This window comes from Parasteatoda tepidariorum, chromosome 7 (assembly GCF_982258835.1).
Source record: "Parasteatoda tepidariorum strain Cologne lab strain chromosome 7, Ptep-v5.0, whole genome shotgun sequence".
Lineage (NCBI taxonomy): Eukaryota > Metazoa > Arthropoda > Arachnida > Araneae > Theridiidae > Parasteatoda > Parasteatoda tepidariorum.
Window position 1 is genome coordinate 90104456 of NC_141761.1, and position 15039 is coordinate 90119494.

Consider the following 15039-nt stretch of genomic DNA (forward strand, 5'->3'; position numbering starts at 1 on the left):
CGGGCACATGCTTATTTCACCAGACCTGACGCATGAGAACTAGAAGTGCACATTAGCAATGATTAAAAGCCCCCTTAAAAAAAAAATTTTGAAAATAAATTTTAAAAAATTAAGAAAAACAACGATTTTTTTTAACAAAAATCAATTTCTAATATATACAGTCGGACCCCGATTTAACGAACCCCTATTTAACGAATTTCGCGATTTAACGAAATTTTTTTCAATCCCAACAAAAACAGAGTCAAAAACCCCTAATTAACGAACAATTACCCCCGAATTAACGAATTATTTCAGCATCCGGAAAAAATATTTTTCATTACTTTTGATCAGAAAAATATAGCATTTTTTTGTAATTGGTAGATTCTAAACGGAAAAAAATGTTTCCTGGGAGGAATAAAATAGAAAAAGTGCATATTCGTCTCAAACAAAAGAAAAGCCCGCAACAGGGAAAAACAAAATTCGTCGTGGGTAGGTGGGCAGAGTCAATAAGACATTACACTTGCAAGGTCATTTTCCGGGGGCTTGTCACGTGGACTGTGAGTCAAACAGGAAATTCCTTTCTTATCTTAGATAGTCGTTTATAAATAGTAATTTTTAATAATACATATGTACAAAAAAAAATTTTTTTTGAACCCCGATTTTACGAATGACCCCATTTAACGAATATAATTTCCGGTCCCGATGAATTAATGAAATACGATAATTTTTTTAATTCTAATTTAACAAAATAAAGTAAAATTTAATTTTTTATTTTTATTTTAAATTTGCTTTCTTAAATGAAAAGATGTATAAATACTTTTGTATTTGAATAAATAAAAAATAAACAGGAAAAAAAAATTAATCTAAGGACCCCAAAAATTTTAATGGCCTGGCCTAGGGCCCTGCGTGCGCTTAATCCGGCCCTGCTTTCGGCTGACTAAGAATACAGCTTTAGCAAAACTCTTGTGAATAGTACGATTTGTAACATCATAGTTCCATGCTTTAGAAATTTCTGTTGTGCTTTCTCGTAAATTGATTTTTAGCATGGAATCCTGTATGAAATATAAACAAAAAGGAAAAGGGATTTTACCCTTTTCTCTAAAGGTTAAGAGGCTGTGAAAATCCATTCCCCCCAATTAAATGCGTTAACAATTTTGAAACGTTCCGAAATATTTTGGGAAATAGGGAAAGTGGATCTCAAAGAAAAGTTCGTTAAATAGAAAATTCACTTCCCTATTTGGAAGTTATTTTACGAAGAAATTTTCAAAATGTTCTTGGTATCTCAAAAAAGAATCACAAAATAAAGAAATTCGCTAAATAGAGGTTCGTTAAATAGAAGTTCGACTGTTCTTGAAATTTTACGTACATTTGTAAAAAATCCCAAATATTTTAGGGAGAAAAGAGTATCAGACTTTAACAAATTCAAAGTCGATGAGGTGGAGTGAGATATTTAAAATCATCAAAACAAAGCTTATTTTCATAAGAAAGCTGAATGATGGTAGTTAATGCAAGGCAAACACATTTCAACTCCACTTGGCAAATTGACTGATTTTTATTGATTTTAATACCTCCGTTGTTTTTTGCCTATAATCAAAAATAATTTTTTATTACTTATTCTTGGGACTTTATATGATTTTTGCTTCTATATTAAAACAATTTTGTAAAATGTATGCTTTTGATAGGGATTTTGTTATATTTTTTACATGCTCTGTTGTATGTAGTGTTCAAACTTTATTTTGATGAGCAATTCTGATCAATTTATTTAAGCTAACACATATGGATTGCTTTTTAAAAAAAACAAAAGCTTGTCAATTATTTTAAGCTCGGTGAATAAATTTTTTTTTCTTAAAAAAAGTTTTTTAACATTATTTTGTATTCAACAACGTTTCAATAACTATAAGTTAATTTATAGCAAATGATCTATATATTGTAGCTTTTTAATCCAATTAAAGATGTTATAAAAATTTACATTTACAAAATTTTGAACTTTTTTCGAACATTTGAAAAGTAATAAACATTAATACTTAATTCTTCTTTCTCTTACAAAATGTAGTTATGTTGCATTATATTTATGACAATGTCATTCATGAAAACATACAAAAGAAATCGTTATAATTGTTTTTATAATTGTAAATTTCGAAGTTTAAAGTCTTGAATTTTATTTTTTTGTACATAGTTTAAAGTTAGTTAGAAATTTTTTTAACCATATTTCAAAGCCTCTTATTGTATTACTGATTATTTTCTAATTTCCTCAGTAGGCTGTAAATTCCTTTAAGTTTCATGGACCTTCTATGAAAAAAATAGGCAATGTTTTGTAATAAGCATGTATTTCTGTAAATAAAAACTACATTTTCTTTTGATGTCATTATTTTAAGGATTGATAATATAATTAAACAGATTGTTGTGTTTAAACTGTATTGAAGTGCTTGGCTTTGTTTTCAACTTTCAATTATTCATAGAAATATTTAGAAATCATTTTATGACCTTGAGCAAAAAAAAAAAAAAATTATTATTTCAAATCTCTTAAAGTTTTCTATTCATAGCATTAAAAAATTATGCATAATCCATCTTACTACTGCTTACAATGCAGTAGAAAGTCATTGCGAATTTCTAACTTTACAGGTAATACATACAAAAAATATTGAAATTTTGTTTGCCTTTTATGGGGCCTTTTTTTCTAATAATGTTAAAATATTTTTGTTATTAAGATTGATTTATAAAAAAAAAAATTCCTTTAGCTTATTTCCTAAAAATTATTTTGATTTTTAAGACCATTGAGGTCAGAATTCACTTACTTCCTATTTTAAAGAATTTGCCATGAACATGAACTTGTGTGCTTTTAAATAACTGAATTCAGAAATTATGTGTTGATAATACAAATAAACTTCCAATGAAGTGACCCAGGTTGAAATCCCAGTGACGAATGATTGATACGAATTCTGCCCCTTCTTTGCGCTGACTACAGTACTGACGTAGAGCATCCTCTGTGTGGTGTACGGGTTATGGGTTAGAATCCCCTTTCGACAGTCTTACTGTGAGCGAATTTCATGGTTTACATCTCCATTGTAATAATGCAGCCTCCGAAAAGTTCTTCACAAAGGCTAGTTGTTTCCAATGCTTGATCCACTTGTCTTTAAGATTGGGTTCAAAATTACAAGGCCACCAAGTTGAACATTGATTGTCTTAAACTCAATGATGGGTCGGTTGTTCAAAGCCGGTTATAAAAGATTTTAGTATAAAATGCAACGTTTGCATGTGAAGTTTCAAGTTATCTATATTTCAAATATTTAGCCAAAACAACGCTATCAATTGCTGGAACAACAGTGCTGACTGACAAACTACAATTGTAACGTCTCTACTTCAGCTGCAGAAATAAATGAATAAAATGAACGAAAACAAAACTTTCAACAGAAAGTAACTTCCCGGTGTTGGTCTCACTGATTGTCCCCATGCTAACCTTTACAGTTATCCACATTTATGTAAACAAAGTTCTATTTTTTTTTTCTGTGTGTGTGTATTTTCTGATTTTATCAGCAGATGGCCACACAAATCAGTTGTGGGAGAAAAGCTTCCTATTGGCATTTAAACTGTATGAAGTTGATGGGAAGCATTCTTCCCATGGCCTTCTAAATGATTAACTTATGAAATATTAAAATTTCACTAGCAAGCTCTTTATGCCCTTCTGTATATATTAAAAATTAAACTCATATTCATGAGTTAAAACACATTATTTACACACTTCGCTAGAATGCTGAGCTTAAAAGTTATTTTTCTCTAACTTAATTTTGCCAGGATAGCCTGGTTGGTAGGACGTTGGGCTCGTGTTCGTGCGAACTTAAGTTCGAATCCAGCCAGCCAAAGAATCCCTGTGTATCAAATGGTGTCTGGAGCACATTAAATCTGTAGGGGGTCCTCTAATTTCCATAACAAATCAATACCTCTGGGGGTGCTGAATTTGAGATTGATCTTTCTTTGGTGGTTCAGGTCAAAATTACGATGTGAGGATGAATGAATGGAGTATGATTGGGTCCTCTCTATAAAAAAACGGGCTGTGATGTGTGTATGGCTAAAGTCGTATTGTCAATCATAGATGGCGCAATTTCGATCCTCCGCGGAGGGGATGGCTCCCCAACTTCGGTAGCCCGACGACCTGCGCGTGAAGTCCGCGAGCACATTACCATAGAACAATTTAACGAGGACCAATACCGCGCACCCTCGGTCCCTAAGCAGGCTGATCTAAGTGGACACCCATTCGCTTACTGACCGCAGCCAGTGTAGCTTGACTTCGTTGTTCTTCTGGGAACCGTGTCTTAACGATCAGTCAACTGCGGGACCTGAATAGAATGTGCTTGATAGACTCATGATGAAGGTTTCATTTTGATTCGCAGAAATCATAGATCAAGCCTGCAGAACATGTGACCCGCAAAGTCTTATTTAAATCGAAAAACAATTTTTTTTTTCATGAGGTTTCCAGAATAATTTTCCCAGAAAAAAATGAATCTTTCTCATCAAATCCTTGAATAATATTATTATTTATTATGATTTTATCTATAAGTATACTTTTTATTTCTTTTTGCAGCGTTTTTTATTAAATTATTTTGATTTTTATTCTACTAACACTAATAATTATTTTCTTTACTACTTTTTTTTTTTTTTAGTTCTCAAAAATATCGCATAATATGGGCCGCAACGAGATTAAAGTGTGTTAAAAGATGCCCAAAGATGGATTTATAAAAAATACTTTCAGAGTAGCCGAAAATAAAAATCGATTTTTTTTTTTTACGACCAAAGGATTTCAAGACAAGATTATATATATTATTTTCTATCGTCTTTCAGATAAATGAATTTGGTTTTTCCACCAATCATACCTTTCATTACAGTTTTGAAATAGTGACCACAAAATGAGAATGACCTTTCTCAGTGATTAGCATTTCGTTAAGGATTTTTCTGACTCTTATTTTCATCTGTAATTAGATCTGGATTTTATAGTTGGAAAACAAAATATTTAATGCAATAATACTGCCTATTGAACTTTTTTTAAAACTAACTTCTAATATACATATCAGAACGTCGCCGAGAGGTGGTAATATGCAGGTTTCAGGCACTAGGCTAAACGTAATTATTATTTATTGAGACATATTCATGAAGAGTAACGCAAAATCTCAATTAAAAGTTAGACCCTCGATTAAAAGGACGCTCCTAAATTAAAAGTTAAGGAAAATCTTGCAAAGTAAATCCTTAAAAATGAACTAAAACTGAGTAATTATAATTGCTCTATTAAATAAGTGAAGGGAAAAAATCTTTCTCATGATTACATAGACAAAATGTGAAATTTAAAGTGTGACAAAGAGCGATTTGTTTAGAATAATAAATTAAGAAAAAAATTTAGATAAAGGAATAACATTAAAAGATTAGTTGAAGCTTTTTATGTTATATATCAGGGGTGGCCATGCTCTTTGATCTTCGAGCCATTTTTCAAAATTTGAAATTTTTCGCTAGCCGCAATTAAGTCCGTATTTAAAAGGTAGGCAAAAAAGGTATGAAAAAAATTTTTTTTACAGAAATTATATTTATTGAAAACATATAAATAAAAGTACAAAATATGTGTATTGAATTTAAATATTAAAAATTCAACGCATTTATTTTACTTCTCTTGATAATTCTTTAAAATTTTGTGAATAATTGGTGACCCAAGTAGCACAGGGATATTGTAACAGCTTTAGTTTACATCGACCGACATTGTCAATATTGGCGAAAATCGAAATTGTGTGTACGATATTGTACGATTCCCGTCGATTTCACTATAAAAATATGTTTGTAAAACTTCTCATTTAAAACTTTATTGTGTCCTTAAATCAAAATTAATCATTTAAAAGACAAAAAATGACGTCAAATTGTTATAATTCCAAAAAATAAGTTTAAAATATAAATTTAGAGATATCCGAACAACCCCGGACAATATTTGATATCAATATTGCAATCGTGTTTTTGTCACGACATCGATTTTTTCTCTAAATACTGAAATCTACGATCGGAACCGTAACCATAACCCGTTAAGATGCTGTTTATCATTTACCGCTACCACCTGCGATCTATTTATCTTTTGTCTACTTATATTTAAATCTAATTTCGTCTCATAAAATTTATACCTTAGCTCATAATGTAAATGGAATGAAAATTATTCCGATTTAGCGAGCCCGAAAACTCAAACCAGCTGAAGATGAAGGGGAATTAATGCACCTTGTTGAAATGAACGAATTCTCTGATCTTGGCAGGTATGTGCTGTTTTTAATATATATAATTAAATTATATATTGCAAGAATTACATTGATTTCCACCTTTATCTTGTCCAGGCTGCTTAACTATTTAATTATATCACGTTATTCAATTCTCATATTCACAAACAGTGGCGTAATTTTATAGTATGTTTGGAGATGTTAAGCCTTCTGACATGCTTATGTTTATATTTTTCACACCTGCCAAATTGTACGTTTGATGAAAAATATTTTTTAATACTTGAACTAATTAAAAATTTAAGAGCTAAGTGAGCTAACAAATGGATCATATTTGCATATTTTTTAATTATTAATTTGTCATGGTAGATTGAAATGTTTTTTTTTTTTCGAAATTTTAAATTGAAGATTTAGTATGTCTACTAGATTGATTTAATATGTAAACTGAAGATTTAATAAGATATCTAATGTTGCTGCTAGTAAGAAGTTTTTTTCTCAACCGTACAAGTTTGCAGTATATATATATTTATATATAGATATATAATATATATGTGTGTTTAATTATTATTTAATATTATGCTTACTGTATCTAATTAATATATAATGTTTAAATTACAAAAAAAAAAGAATTGAATCATGAAAATTTTATATGTCTACATCTTACTTACCGAACCGAGTAGCTCATTAATCAAGTAATTCATAATTTCAGAAGGGGTTTTAACTTACATAAACTGAAGTTTGTTAACTATTAAATTATATCACATTATTCAATTCAGATATTCCCAAAGATCTTGTTTACTTTTATTGGTTCTGTGCACTATAACAATTTATCTGCTTTTCTCGGACTAAAAAAGACGAACTTGTTCAACGTTCCTCCCATATGCTCCTGCCAAAGAATAGGGTATCTCTCCTGATACTATTCTTTGGGTACATATATGTATTTATTAGGGTACATATAGGGTATCAGTACACCTAGAAAGTCATGGATTTCTATATTGAACAAAATTTGTCATGATCTAACTATTATTTTTTTAAAAATTGCAGATTTAGGTAACTGAAAAATCTTAATTTTAAAAATGGAATCCCCCTAATTTCATAGCGTTCTGAATATCTGAATTTGTAACAAAATATCCAATCTTAATCGTATTTTATTAAAATATAAAATGTTTCAATTGTGTTCTTTAAAATAATTAAGGAAAGAACATCCTTTCTAGAGCGAATAATCTTTTAAACTTCAGTGATTTCAGAATCTTATTAATTATTTTATTTGTTAAATTTTTTTTTTATTATAATGAATTTAAAATTCTTGTTTAGGCATTTTATGTTACACTTACTTTTAAGAAGAAAAAAAGCAGCTTTAAAAAGCTATATAAAAGTTATTTACTTTTGTATATTTTTCAGCTATTTAAATGCTTCAACTCTTTCTTTACTCAATTCTCACTCTCACTTCTCAGCAATTCTTAGAGATGCTGGTTAGTTAATACTGATCGGTGTTTGGATTTCACGAATTTCAAAGTGGAATAAAATTATTCACTAAGTACGTTGTTCCGAATATTGAAATAATTCGACAAGTAGCCTTTTTTAATTCAGGATACTTCGATTCTGGTGCAAATTTCCAAAATTTAGTAATAGACGTCGACTTATATTTAAATTGTAGAGCTTGATCTTCTTGCATCTCTATTAATTCTAATTCTCCAAATGCTTTTTGGGCCATAATTATATTAGAAATAGAAAACTCACCTTGAATTATGTTAATTTCAAATGGAGTCAGAAAAAAAAACAAGAGACGATTTAAAATACTTCAAGTCTTGAAATCTATTTTGGGAATTCCGTCAATATTCCTTCTAGCTTTTTTATATTCTCGTTGAGTATTTCTTGTTTAATATAGAAACAAATTTTTTTTTAATTCGAGGAAAATGGCGAAAAGTTTTATTTTTAATGTCCTTTTGAAAAAGTAGTAATTTAGTTTGAAAACTAAATATACACTGTGAGAGGTCATATATTACTCCCCTGCAATTGTAGATTCAGTGTTTGCAAATGTTCCATAACATCAGTTAAAAACATTAAGTCTTGTAACCACTCGTCATCGTCTAATTCTGAATAGGTTATTTCCTTTTATTTTAGAAATGCTGTTATATCGGATCAAACAAATCTACAAAACAATTTATACGTTGTAGCTAGATAATCATCTAACAATGCAAAAGAAATTAATGTCATTTGGAAGTTCTTCGTCCTTTAATTCTTTAAGGAAATTTTTGAATTGTCGATGATTTTTTGCATTGGTGCGAATGTAATTTACAATGTGTAACACTGATTTCATAACTTCAGGATACTATAAATATTTTGTAACGAGGTGAATTGATATGAATTGTGGAATTTGAGAATCATCTTTTTAAATCCCAATGAGACCGATTTTTTTTTTTTACCCAGCATTGCCGGAGCTTCATCCAGTTGCAATGCTTACAAGTTTATTAAGAAGCACATCAAAAATTTTCATTATGGAATCTAATGCATTTGTAATATCGACACCGCGGGTTGACCCTCAAAGTGCTATTAAATCTAATAAATCTTCTTTAACAACGAAGTCAGGTGAAACAAAACGTATAAAAACTGCCAATTGCGGAAGATCTGTGATATCTGTCGATTCGTCAAGGAACGATAACAATTTTTTAAAAATATAAAAGAACAAAAATGAAAAGGGAACTCGGGTACATTTATCGAGAGCCACAAATAATCCTTCAAAGAGCCGCATGTGACTCGCGAGCCGCAGGTTGGCCATCCCTGTTATGTATATATATATATAATTTGAAGAAAATATTATAAAAAATAAAATAAGCTATTACCTCATAAGAGAACTAAAAGGATCAAAACAGCGGGAGTAAACTTAAAACTATTAAGACAAAATAGCATACAGGATACCACCTTGTGAAAAGCACTACAGGAAATATTAACCTAACTATCAAAAAGGAAAAATATTTAAAAAATAATAAAGTGGATGCATTAATATAAATGGCAGCTTCGTCAGGGGGCATTACCATGCAGCCAGTAAATTACCACAAACAACGAACCCCAGCTGGCCCAAGAAAAACAAAAGAAACCATCATTAACAAGTCAGACGATGACTATATACCGTAATCTTGAAAATCGAAGTGGAAGTAAATATACACTGGTGTGCAAAACGTAAGCAACAAGTGCGTTTTTTGTCATAAGTCTACAAGAAATCATCCGATTGACATGAAATTTGAATATGATGTACATTATTTTGTACTTAAAGGATGGTAAAAGAATAATGGCGCAGAAATGAATATAAAGCTTAAAGTAGGGTATGGAACAAGAAAAGGCTATATTTGACATATAGTGGCGTTACACATGATTGCCTGAAGAAGCGTAAGTACAACTGGCAGATGTTCCCTAGTATGGAATATGCCCTCCCCTTAATGTAATTGTTGCTTGGCATCGTATCTCCATGCTAAGCACTAGAATATCCAGGAGTTCTTGGGGTAAACGTCTCCATTCCTCCTTTAACGCATCTTTCAGCTGATGGGTGTTACCAGGAGGATACTGTCGTGTCGCTAGACGTCTCCCTAATGCATCCCACACATGCTCTATGTGATTTAGATCTGGAGAGTAAGCTGGCCAATCCATTCGTGTGATATCTTCACTTTCCAGTAGCTCTTGAACATTAGCATTACGGTGTGGCCGGGCATTGTCATCCATAAAAAATGAAGTCTGGTCCAATGGCCCCTCGGAACAGACGCACATGGGGTAGGATTACCTCATTGCAGTAGCGGTCTCCAGTTCCAGAAGCTCAGTCCGCCCGTTCAACATAATGCCACCCCAGACGACAACTCCAGGACCACCGTAACGATCTCTTTCCGCGATGTTATTGGGATGAAATCGAGCTCCAACCTTTCTCCAGATCAACTGACGTTGAGAATCGCTTGTAGCACTAAAACGACTCTCATCTGTGAAGAGGACGCGACTCCATTGATGAGGTGTCCAGGTTTCGTGTTCTCTGCACCACTCTAAACGGTGCCGCCGATGGCTAACTTTTAAAGGCATGCAGCGTTCAGGACGTCTAGCAAATAAGCCACCTTTGTGGAGGCGTCTGGCCACTGTAAATCTTGATACTTGTCGTCCTGTGGCTGTGCACAGTTGCTGAGATATGGCGCTCGCTGACTGAAAACAGTTTCTTTTCGCTTGGAGGACAATGTAACGGTCATCTCTTGGTGTTGTTTTCCTTGGACGGCCACCACCAACCTTCCGAACAGCTGTACCAGTAGTTTTAAAGGCATTCCAAGCACGAGAAACAACACTTTTGTTGATCCCGAACTCTTCGGAAACACTGGTCACACTACGCCCCTCCTCAAGCTTCCCAATCATTCTTCCTCGAGTAAAGTCGTCTAAATGATTTCTTGAAGACATGTTTCACAAAACAAATCACTTGCAGCGAATGTCTTTAACTACGGTGCTCTTCATCCTTTTATCACAGCTTTGACCTGCTCGCGCCGACCCACAAGGTTTACGCACACTTACATCACCTACGACGTTTTATTTCTAAAATTTGCATACAAATAATCTTTCTACTGAATTGCGTGCATATTATACTGCAATTTCATGGCTATCTTATACTTTGTTGGGGAGCTGTGGCCGAAAAACCACTTGTTGCTTAAGTTTTGCACACCAGTGTATATAGATAGATAGATCGATATTAACAATGCAAAAAATAAAAAATGCACGAGTAAGCAAATTTCAAAATTTTTTACACGTGTATATTAAATTTAAAAAAACCTTGCAAAATTGTAAAAAAAATGGGTCACCATTTACTCTAACCAGTGGGGTATTCCAATCCCCCGCGTACTCCCTCCGTAGCACCCCTCAGACAACGATATAAAAAAAAATGTACAGAGAAGAAATTTTGGATATACTTGCTTCACAGTGGAACTACTTATTTTTGAGGAATATATAACAACCAAAAATGTATAAGTTCAAATATATTGTTATTTATAAGGTTAACCTTATAAATAACAATGTTTTTTATCCTCCACCTTTAATTTTGTGAAATCAAAACATAAAGAGAATTGTTAAATCTGGACTTGTTTACAAGAACAACACTTCTTATGTCTCTTATCGATTAAAATTTCTGTGTGCCTCAAAGAGTTCAACATCTTTATTTAATTTTCGTTAGAAGCTAATGTTCACCATTTACTCTAATCGGAAGTAAATTTTGAAAAATCGCTTTTTATCATACTAAGAGATATAGCAGGAGTTGTTTTATTCTTTTTTCCGTTTTTTCTCATAAAATGACATTGGTTTTGCGATCAGCATTTTTAATTTTCAGAAAAGTAATTATATAATATTATACATGATATTTATGTTTTTCATAATGGGATACCTGCAAGTGACATAGTGTGGGCAAATCGATCCTGATTGGTTGCTGAAACGTGGCATTTCTTTACGTTAGCAGCTATTCTTTCCATTTTATTTCGAGTAAGCCAAGCCCGTCGAGTATCAATTCTTTAAAGTGACACATTCTAATTTCTATCTCAAAGATTTCAATTCTTTCATTAGATAATTACACAGACACTTAACACAAAGATGGGCACGAAGCCACGTGGAACACAAACTAATTAGGGTTCGAAGTTGCCAGACCCATAAAACAGAAATATATCACGGTCACAATAAAATTCATTAACAAATAATAAATCTAAGTTAAGTAAAACAAGCAGACGAGAAAGTATTATATTTCAACTAATTCGATGATAGATACGGATCTCTATTTAATTAACTTATCGTTAATTAACGTTCTAACTTACGTAGGGAACCTTATCTCAACTTTAATATGCCGCTTTGCTGATACAGAATAGCTGGCGCTGACGTCATAAGTCACGTGCGTGGGTATGGGAGGTCTTGTTCTTGAAGTGCAAGTACCCAATTAAGCACAAATTTCTGGAGTTTGACGATCCTACACAAGTCATTAAAATCTAATAATATCCTTACTAACGTCAAATAATCGAATTCGAATATCGATGTTCATTAAGTAAATAAAATATCAAGGGAAGGTGATATTTCATTGTGAATTGTTCTATTCATTGTTCTTTCGCGCCCTTGTAACATTTCATCATATTTGTCTTCGATTTCTGACGCAAATTCCAAATTCATAAATAAAACTTCTTCAATAGTTCATGGGAAGCTCCTTACTATAAAAATAAACAAGACTTTTGAGTAGTAAAATTAAAAAAAAAAATATCTGTAAGTTTAGTAAAATATTTGTCGCAATGAAGAGTAATTTGCGTAAATTGCTTTCTATTGACTAAAACGAACGGGGGTAACAAGTGTTTTAGAAAGTTAGTCCTTGTTCTCGTTTTTGATTGGCATAATTTAGAATGGAACAAAACCTGCTGTCATTTTAAAATCTCATTTTTTTTACTTTTCCCCGTTAGTATCTTCAGATTTGGAGAATAAGAAGTTTTTAAAGCTTTACAAAAGGTAATAAATTTTGAAACATAATGAGTCAGTTTTCCGACTCAGAGTTGTTGGATACCGCTCCTTGTTTTGACGATGATGTTCGAAAACTGAAAAGTTTAATCCGCTTTTATCTTGAGAGGAGGGAATGGAGATATTCTTTCCATCTCTTTTTATTACAAACTAGCCGCCTAAGGCGGCCAGCTGTCCGCCACGCTATCAATTTCTATTTCTATATAATTTTTTATGGTATCTATTTCTATATCGCTACAAAAATTATCGTCTTCGCTTAAGAAAAAAAAATAGAGCGTAGAAAGAAGAAGAAAAACTTATTATAACAATTACGAACAGCGACAAATATATCAAGCTATTTACGTATCGAATATGTTGCCACATTTTTAATACAAAATTTAAACTTTTCTCCACTTTGATAAATGTAAACTAATGCGAACCTTAAAATTAAATTATTAATTCCATCGTATATTATTGGTTTAAGTTGTCGAAAATTAATAATTCAATTGTAAGGTTCGCATTAGCATACATTTATAAGAGTGGAGAAAAGTATATGCATTTTTTAATAGTTTTTTGAATATGGCTCTTTGAAGACGAAAAAGCACAGATTTTCTTACAAAATGACTGATAACTAAAAAACTAATCCAAATTTTTGAAAAAGAAAAAAAATACTTCTTCATTATGTCAAAACACAATTATGTGCCGAGTTTCGTGCCTGGGCGAGGCTTCTGGGGCGATATATTGTGATTACAGACAGACAAACAGCCGCGTATAGATAAACGATTTTGCATAAAATTCAAATTATTTGAAAATAAACTTTTCATTTTAATACAAGATATTTTCCAACGTTGCACCAATACTTTTTTTGTCACACTTTCATTAAAATAAAAACTCGTAAAATATATATTTAAAAATTGAGAATTTAATCTATGCATTCTAAGTAGAACGATAAAATCACATTCAGTAGGAATGTCCCAAAAATTTGTAAAAATCGTGAATTGTATGTTACTATTCTTTAAGATTTTAACTTTTTTAATGTAGTTTAGTTTTCTGAAAGAAACATTTAAAATATTGATAAAAAAATTATTATTAACCCGTTAAGCGATCAACAATTGTTAACCGTTAAACCACAAACTTCTAAAAAGTTTAAGATTTTTACAGCGGGCCCCAAAAGCTCCGTGTCGTTTATTGTGCGATCCATTGTGTGAAATTCGTTTCCACCTCCTAGAAAGCCACTACTATATATATTTTTAATTGATCCGAATTACAAGAATGAAGCAGAGTATCTAAACAAATGAAGTTAACGTGACGAGGATTCGTATGGGCTACTAAAAAAAAAAAAAAAAAAAGAATATTCTATTTAAATTTTTTTGAATAAAATATTTCTAAAGAATTATAAAGTTTTTTTTTATAAAGGTTATATTTATAGTAAAGAATATCTATTTTTTATTTCACAGGATCATGATTTAAGAAATTAAAAAGTAGTCGCGAAATCACGAATTGTGACTACTATTTCCGTCATTACACTTTTCTCATGATATTTCAAAAACTTTTTACTGAAACAGATTTGTCTAAAAATTATTTTTGTTTTAAAAATATACCGAAAGAAGTTTGAAAAAGTTATTCAGAGTGTACCATAAACGCCGCTCTTTATATATGTTTTTAGAATCCTTGTTGAAAAACAAAAAATCGAATAAGCAAGCTCATTAGGAGTCATAAATTCATATTTGAACGAGGAAAAAACCAAACCGCTTTTTAAGTTTAACAAAATATTATAATGAGGAAAGCAAGAGGAAAAACTCAAAAATATATTTAATTACCGGAGGAAACAGAGAGGATGTGAAGGGCGAATGTTAGAAACACAGAGCATAATCCGGCAACAAAACTGGTTTTCTTGTTTTTCATAATGCTTTCTTAACTGTAGTGAATCGATAGAATTTGAGCGTTTTTGGTTTTTCCTTGCCTAAATATACATAAATTAGCGATCCCTAATATAGCAAATCTAATTTAGTTTTTTTGTTTAGAATTAATGTCTAGAATCCCGTAAAGATTGTAATCATTTAGTCATAAATTTAAATTATTTTATTTTTTCAAGAACAACGCTAACCTTGGTACTCTATTTTAAACCTCAAATATGTTTAAATCTTGAGTTACGTCTCCAATATGTTAAAATCTTCAATTGTCAAGTCTCATAGGTTTTAATCTCTGAAAATATAGCCATATTTGAAGTTTCAAACTTGTCAAACCAAATATCTCTGAACTTATTTTAATTCAACTTTAAAAAAAGAAAAATATCGCAATAATTATCTAATAGTAGTTGTTCTTGAATCACTACACTCATAATAATTTT

At 31.4% G+C, this 15039-nt stretch overlaps 1 long non-coding RNA gene across 2 annotated transcripts in view; it reads right to left on the reverse strand.

Moving 5' to 3' along the window:
* Positions 1-15039, reverse strand: part of LOC139425995 (uncharacterized) — a 54429-nt gene that overhangs the window by 6031 nt on the left and 33359 nt on the right. The window lies entirely within an intron of this gene.